Source organism: Pyxicephalus adspersus, chromosome 1 (assembly GCF_032062135.1).
Source record: "Pyxicephalus adspersus chromosome 1, UCB_Pads_2.0, whole genome shotgun sequence".
Classification (NCBI taxonomy): domain Eukaryota; kingdom Metazoa; phylum Chordata; class Amphibia; order Anura; family Pyxicephalidae; genus Pyxicephalus; species Pyxicephalus adspersus.
The window spans coordinates 102,181,903-102,190,647 of NC_092858.1; positions in this window are offsets into that span (position 1 = coordinate 102,181,903).

The window sequence follows — 8,745 nt, forward strand, 5'->3', positions numbered from 1 at the left end:
GGCTTCTTCTCGCTGTGCTCTGCAGGAAGGAGGAGACACGCGCTGCAGCCAGCATCGAGGAGAGGAGAGAAGAGGAGACGTACGCAGGATCGGGGTATCGGGTGAGTAGGTTGTTTTAATTATTTTTTAAAACGGCCTTTGCCGTATAAGACGCACCCACTTTTCCCCCCCCCAGTTTTGGGGGAGAAAAAGTGCGTCTTATACGGCGAAAAATACGGTACTTTAAGTAGCAAGAAGCTCATGATACTGTGGGCAAGATAGAATGGGCTTGTGTATCTTTATTTGGCAATCAGGAACACCAAACTCATCATCCCCGCCCCCCCCCCAAATTCCAAATCTGGCCCTGACATATTTCTAACTGGTAACAACACTGGTATTCATCCCTCCCCTCAGGTACGTTGTCTTGGCATCACCTTTGATTCTGCCCTCTCATTTACCCCCCATATTCAGAACATTTCTAGGTCCTGTCACTTTCACCTACGCAACATCTCCAAAATCCGCCTCTACCTGTCCCTAGAGACCACCAAGCTCTTATTATCTCTTGCCTGGAATACTGTAACATCCTCATCTCTGGTATTCCGCTAACCCGACTGTCTCTTCTACAGTCTATTATGAATGCTGCAGCCAGACTCATCCATGATTCCCACCACTCATCTTCTGCTGCATCTCTTTGTAGTTTTTGACATTGGCTTCCATTTCACCTTAGAATCAAATTTAGGCTCCTGTGCTTTGCCTTCAAATCCCTCCACAGTTCTTGTCCCACTTACCCTTCTGACCTGGTAAAAAAAACACACCCCTAGCCGCAATCTTCGCTCCTCCAATGACCTACTACTGACTTCCTCACTCATAACCTCATGCACGCAACACGCACGGCTCCAAGACTTTTCTAGAGCTGCCCCAACTCTCTGGAATGGTCTCCCTTGTCTTAATTGGCTTGCTCCTCATTTAAAAGAGCACTCAAATATTCTTCATACTTGCCTACCCATCTTCTTCAGTCTTCTAAAACCCTCACTACACACTCACCACTACACATCTCCCCTCCTTTCGTGTGTTTTTGTGAATTTAATACAAGATAATTTTATGGTACAGTATATAGAAGCCTCAACTTCTCATAAATCAGAAAGCCTCAGAAATGATACTCTGCTGAACCTAGTTCTTTCCAACAATGCAGAGCTTATAACACATGTGCATATAAAAGAGAATCTGGGTATCAGTGACCATAATATGATTTCATTTATTGCAAGTTGTAAAAAGGAAGCAAAAACAGGAAAGATAAAAACATTTAATTTTAAGAGAGCAAATTTTCCATTATCAAGGGCGGCTCTCTGTGACTTGGACTGGTAGACAATATTGTCCTCAAAGAACAGAAATGGGAATGTTTCAAGTCTGTTCTACAAAAGCACACTGAAAAGTATATTCCAATGAGTAATAAGTTTAATAGGCTAAAATCAAAACCTATTTGGCTCACAGCTGATGTTAAAAAAGCCAAAGGAACAAGAAAAGAGAATTCTAAAAATATAAAAATGATGTAAAACAAAAGATGTAAAAAATGTGATAAAATGTGCAAAACTTCAACATGAAAGACAGATTGCAAAGGAAAGTAAAGCAAACCCCCAACATTTTTTTAAATTTAATAATAGCAAAATGATCAGATCTGAGCATGTAGGCCCCTTAGGGGATGTCTCTGGGTTGGTAACTGGGGATGAGGAATAGGCGGATTTAATAAATGCTATTTTTAGCTCTGTTTACACAAAGGAAAATGGCAGAGCTCAAGTCCAAATTCATAATAGCAATGTCACTGCCTTAAAAGAGTCACAATGGCTCAGAAATGATATGACTGAGAAACAGTTCAAACAGGCAAAATTAAGGTTGACAAAGCACCAGTACCTGATGGATTACATCCACATGTCCTCAAAGATCTGAGCTTGGTTATTTCAAAGTCTTTATTTCTAATTTTTAGAGACTCTTTAGTCACTGGCATGGTACCGATGGATTGGCGTAGGGCCAATGTGGTTCCTATGTTCCAAAAGGAAGCAAAGTCATTATCAGGTAACTACAGACCAGTTCGTTTTAACGCCCATAGTTGGAAAGGTCCTAGAGAGTTTGATAAAGAACCACATAAGGGAGTTTTTGCTAGAAAATAACATTATAAGTGATAGTCAGCATGGCTTCAAAAAGGACCAAAGTAAGTAAACAGGTAGACAGTAGAATAGCAGTTGATATAGTGTACTCTGCTAAAGCATTTGACACCGTTCCCCACAGACAGTTAATTTGCAAGTTAGAGTCAATAGGTTTAGAAAAGTCAATCTGTAAATGGATAGGCTTAAAGACAGCATCCAGAGAGTTGTAATTAATGATTCATACTCTGAATGGTCTAAAGCTGCGTACACACCTGCAATTTTTCTCGTTGGAAAGGATCGTGAAAGATCCTTTCCAACGAGAAAAATTGCAGGTGTGTACGCAGCTTAAGGCAGAGGTCAGCAAACTCCGGCCGTTAGGTTGGATACAGCCTAGCTAGTATTCCAGTCTGGCCTAAAGCCCCCCTAGTTATTTATTTTTGGACCCGGCCTAATTGAATTGTCCAGTCCCTGGAAGGTTGACCTGGAACACCATATCTTCAACCCCGAATGGACTGACAAATTAATCTTCATTCTACGCAGCAACAAAGCCCTGTGTTTAGTGTGCAACAACAGCATTTTTAAGGGGTGGAATCTCAAGGAGAATTTCGATGCCAAGCACACACACACGTACAGAGACTTTCATTGACTTCTACCATCAGCTGCCACATGCTTAGTTTCCAATGTTGTTAGCCCGTGCCAAGCGTGTGATCGCAATGTTTGGCAGCACTTATTCGTGCAAGCAGCTGATCTCCAAGATGAAGTTTTGTAAGAACAAGCTGCGCTCTCAGCTCACTGGCAATTACTTTAATGACATTCTGTTACTGAACTCCTCATCATTAGAACCTGACATTGTATCTGTCTCTAAGAACATGCAACATCATGTTTCCCATTGATCGTACTGTATTTTAAAAAAAAAAAATTTTCCTTGGACACCTTGGCCCTAATTCATCAAGCAGAATCGCCAAGCTGCAATATCTAAAGCTAGCAAAGTACTTTCTTGTATTAAAAGAGGAATAGACTGCAGAGATGGAGACATAATCCTGTCCCTGTACAAAGCATTGGTCAGACCACATCTGGAATATGCAGTCCAGTTTTGGGCACCAGTACACAAAAAGGACATTGTGGAATTGGAGAGATTGCAGAGAAGGGCAACTAAACTAATAAAAGGAATGGAGGAGCTCAGCTATGAGAAGAGATTAGCTGAACTGAATTCATTCTCCCTTGGGAAGAGACATTTAAGAGGGGATATGATCACCCTGTATAAATATATAAATGGTCCTTATAGAGAACTATATTCCAATTATTCACTTTGAGATCATCACAAAGAACAAGAGGGCACTCTTTGCGTCTGGAGGAAAAGAAGTTTAAGCTTTGGATAAGAAAGGGATTCTTCACTGAAAGGTCTGTGAAAATGTGCAATCGGCTCCCTCAGGAAGTAGTTTCAGCAACTACTATAAATTGCTTTAAGAAAAAGCTGGATGTTTTTCTAGAAGCACAGTATATAACTGGGTATTAAGGCTTTAAAGTAAAGATAACAGAGACTGTTGATCCAGGGAACATCCGATTGCCCCATGGAATCAGGAAGGATTTTTTTTCCCCTGTTGAAGCAAATTGTACCAGGGTTTTTTTGCCTTCCTCTGGACCAACTATGTCTTATAGGGTTTTATATCTGGGATATGTTTTTTTCCCTCCTGGTTGAACTTGATGGATTTATGTCTTTTTTCAACCTAACCTACTATGTAACTCTGTAACTATATAATAGGTCTGTCAATTGTATGGACAACATTGATTTCTAGTTTAAAATGTGCCTTTTGTGAAATTACAGAATTGTTATGCATTGCCATTGTCTGTGCAAAGTATGACCTCTGTTTCTAACCTTAAAAATCTAATCCAGAAACTAAAACCACTTAGACTGATGGAGAGCTTAGTAAACCTTACAAATAAATGTTTAGATTCTTCCTTCCATTCCTCCCCAAATGAAGTCTATTAATTCCAATAGGGAGTTCTCTTTCTATCTTTTTTATTTAAACTGTTAATTTTATTTTCTTGTTACAGAGGAAAAAACATTTTGTATATCAAAATTAAATTATTGAAAATACCTAACTGCCCTTTTTAAGAACAGTTTAGGAAAAAAAGAAAGAGAAAGCACTCTCCCTGGAATTATTTCTTTAAAAATTAAAGACATATTCAATAAACTTCTGTTAGGAAGTTATCAGGCCAGGAATCCAGTGCCACAAGTCAACGCAATCTAGTGCTTTGTTTATTCCCTCTGATGGTGTCACTTGTGGCAGCAAAGCAGTACAACAATAATCTGTATGTTCTCTGTTCTGCAATTTTTAGCATCCCCAGCACATATGTTGAGACAGCTAAAGGGGAATTTAGTGTACATGCTGCAGCCAATGGGCACATTAGTTCCTGGCTGGGATCGTGCCCTGCCATTGGCTACAGGTCCCGTTATATCTTCCCAACCCCCAGGCACCAATTGCTCCTTGTAGTGTTGAGTCTAGCTGACTTGCTAGTGATGTGACTATCTGTTTGGATTGCCTGTTTCCTGTTCCTGTGATTGTTTGCTGCGTGGACTGACCTTTGCCTGTGACATGGACTCTGCTTTGACTTAACCTTGAATTACTTGTTTGATGGACAGATTACCTGTGTATGACAGGAACTCCTCTGTACTGTGTATATGTGGACCACCTGGTTAATGACCCCGGACCCTCTCACTACCCATTGTGTCCCGTGTTCTTTGTTGCTCTTGTGGGCTCCTCGGGGCAACCCTGATCCGGGCGGCACAACTTGCCTTTTGAGGCTGAGTGGGAGCTTGCTATAGAAGAAGAGTGTGGAATTAGATTGCTGAATTAGAATAGAACCCTGAAAGTTTGATTAGATATTAAGTGTAAAAATAAGTTATATATTTTAGCATAGTGGGGCAAGATGTGTGGATAATGACAAAGCCTGTTATTTTATTTTATTTTTTTGGCACTAGGTTTCAATATTTTTATTTTGATTCCTATTGTACTCAGCAATCTGGCACAGCACCATACATATAAAACACTTATGTATGATTTTCTTGATAGATTTAGGCATTGTTTTCTGTTTGCACATCTGCAACTCCCACTCCCCAACAAAAGTGCAAAAGTGTGGCAAACTATCCTTACTGCTTTTCATTTCTTTCAACACCCAGGAGATGGCGGCAACCTTTTGCAATCTTCCAGTAAACTTTGCCTCTGTGTGTCACCTCACCAGATCACCTACTTTTAGTAGATTAAAAAATGCACAGTAAAATGAAATAAATACTTACCATACCCCTGTGTGGTGCCTAGGAAATCACGATGACCCTGTCCTTACATAAAGATTCATGTGCAATGCAGAACAGCTAAAATATTGGGAAGTGTTCTTGCATTGGACAAGAATGTCTTTTTTTGCCTGCCCTACATTTCGCTGGAATCTACCCAGAAAATCAATAATATCATGTTCAGTGATGCTAAAGACAGGTGAAATAATTAAAGTTTCTTTGCACTTGAAGGTGATTTGGAAAGGGTAAGGGGCCTATAGAATCTATGAAGTCCTTTCATTTTAGTGGAAGGTCCAGTCTAAAGATTAGGTGAACCTTAACTGAATAGGATTTCATTCGCTAAATCACAAAACGTATCATAAGCATATGCCATTATTATTATTAATATTTTTATTATCCAGTATTTGTGTAGAACTGTCATATTACACAGCGCTTTAGTCCATAGTCATGTCACTAACTGTTCCTCAAAGGGGCTAACAATCTAATGTCCCTACCATAGTCATTACCACAGTCTAAGGTCAATTTTGAGGGAAGTCAATTACCTAACTGCATGTTATTATTAATAAACAGTATTTACATAGCACCAACATATTGTGCAGCACTGTATATTTATTGAGGGTTGCAAATGACAGACAGATACAGTCAGTGACACAGGAGGAGGAGAGGACCCTTCCCAGAAGAGCTTACAATCTAAGAATGTAAGCATATATAGAATGGTGGGTAGGTAGTGACGGTTTTAAGAGACAGACGTTTTTGGAATGTGGGAGGAAACTGGAGTACCAGGAAACCCACACAAACACCTGGAGAACATATGCAGATAATGTTCTAGCAGAGATTCGAACCTGGGACTTAGTCCTGCAAATGCTATTAAAATATAAATGTGTTTGCAGCCCCTTTATCCTTTGTTGCATTCCTGCTATTGATTTCCTTTAGCAGTCTTGCAGACACTTCTTGACATCAATGGCGTTTTTCAGAAGAGTCTCCCTGAGGATACCACAGTAGATCTGTATCATATGTGTTGAATTTGCCACCTGTAGTCCTTTTTGGAAACCTATTTGACAGAATGAAAATGTGGGAACCCACTTGTGAGATGATGATAAAGTGTCTAATTAGAATAAGATACTAATTATAGTTTTGTTGTTTTAATATACTGAAAATGACATAAAAGCTGAACTTCAACCTTACTTTCAGTCTTGCACAGTTGTACAGACTTCTCTCCTGCACCAGGATTGCTTTCTCTGATTTTAGTGTACACTGTGAGCTTTAAAGCTATATTTTTTTCATCTGATCTATAGACCCCCATACAACATATTTATGTTATACAACACAAAACCTTTTTTTGCAAACATTTATATTATTGCATTATTCACTTTCAAATGCCAGTAAAAAGTAGTGTTGACTAATTTGCAATTGTGGGTTTGACAGTCATTTTTGGATTAATAATTCTTCACGACCTGTGTAAAGAGGGCATATCAGGACATTTCCTATGTCTACATATTACTGTACTGGGCAGCACAGTGGCTCAGAGGTTATGAATCTGGCCTTTGCAGTGCTAGGTCCCAGGTTTGAATCTCAGCTAGGACATTATCTGCATGGAGTTTGCTGGTTCTCTCTGTGTTTCTGTGCGTTTCCTTTGGGGGCTCCGGTTTCCTCCCACGTTCTAAAAATATGCAGCTAGATTTGTTTGCAAAATTGACCCTAAACTGCAATAATGACTATGGTAGGGACATTAGACTGTAAACCCCTTTGAGGGACAGTTAGTAAAAGGACTTTGTAAAGCGCTGTCTAATATGTTGATACTGTGTAATATATTAATAGTGCATGCCACATAATATGTTTTACAGATTTAAGATAGACTTCAGATTTTTGCAGATGGAAATAACCTTTTGAGAACTTTTCCAGTGAGAAAGGAAAAAGCAATATACAGCGGCGCCATTCTGATTTTTGAAGGTGGGGGATAGAACAAGTCAGTGGCATGTTTTACCACATAGGAATGCACAGTGGTCACTCCCGATTGTCCATCAATCTGTCATGGTGGATTGAGAAATGATGTTGGGCACTGCTGGGGTTGTTTTTTGCCCGAGATGAACATAATCACAGCATTTTCACAAAACAGATAAATCTATTAAGTCGATTCTTTCCAACAATGCTAGTATTTCTATTGGTAGTTGAAGAAAAAAATAATTCCAACTAGATGCGTTTAGTAATGTGCTTGGTGGCGTGTCTAGAAAACATTTCAGATATGCCTAGTGTGTTAAAGAAGGTGTGGGACACCTAGGGCTATGTGTGTGAAATTTGTAAACCATGATATGTGCTAAGGACATTACGCTACCTGTCACAATCTCGTAATGAGTATGACTTCTGTAGATCATTTATTTTCTCCAGTGTTCAAGATAATAGATTAGAGGATATTTTATGTATTGTAATAGCTGGATGGTATTCTTTAGTACAACAATTGTCTATACCATTACAATAGGATAGCTCATAGTATTTATGGAACAATATTTTATATTTGAAAAACATCTTTGTCAACATTATAAATGAGCATGTAGTTTTAATATTTTGCAAGGACTATTTAACCTATTATCTTATTATAAGTTTGTAAATTCTTCTACCATAAGTTTTAAATGGTTATTTGTTTCATGTAATGACCACTCCTACTGAAAGTTTTGTGCATTAAAAATTAATTTGGGACAAAAATATTTTAGTCCCAAATATTTAATAAAAAGTCAGGCCTCATATATACATTAGATTTGCATCATCTGAGACAATTGTTCCTGACCTGAATTGTTTCCATCTTGGGTGGAAATTCAGCATTAGTACAGCCTTACCTCTCAACTGTTCCTGATTTGTAGTGACTGTGACTATTTCATATCCAAGTTCATCTGTTCGTCTTTACTCCTCATTTTATAGTACTAACTATAGGTGGTATTTTTTACTAAACCTTTCATCCAACTTTCCTATTTTGAAAAAATAGCCAAAAAAAGTAAGTGTAAAAAAGCATGTTAGTTTAACCGATTATGTTTTGTATATCAAATGTTCGAGGTCTGCAAAATAGGGGGTGTGGGAGGGGTGTTTTTGCCTACATATATTAAGATAAAAGCGGTCCCTCTTTTCATTGTCCAAAAATTGGGTGTTATTGTACCCATGTACATTACTGTCCCCTGTCCCATTACATTTTCTGGGGATTCATCTTGCTTTATCATCAAATGTCAGAAGTTACCGTATTTTTCGGACTATAAGACGCACTTTTTCTTCCCCAAAACTGGGGGGGAAAAGTGGGTGCGTCTTATACACCGAATACATGTTAAATATAACGGTAATTAAAAAAAA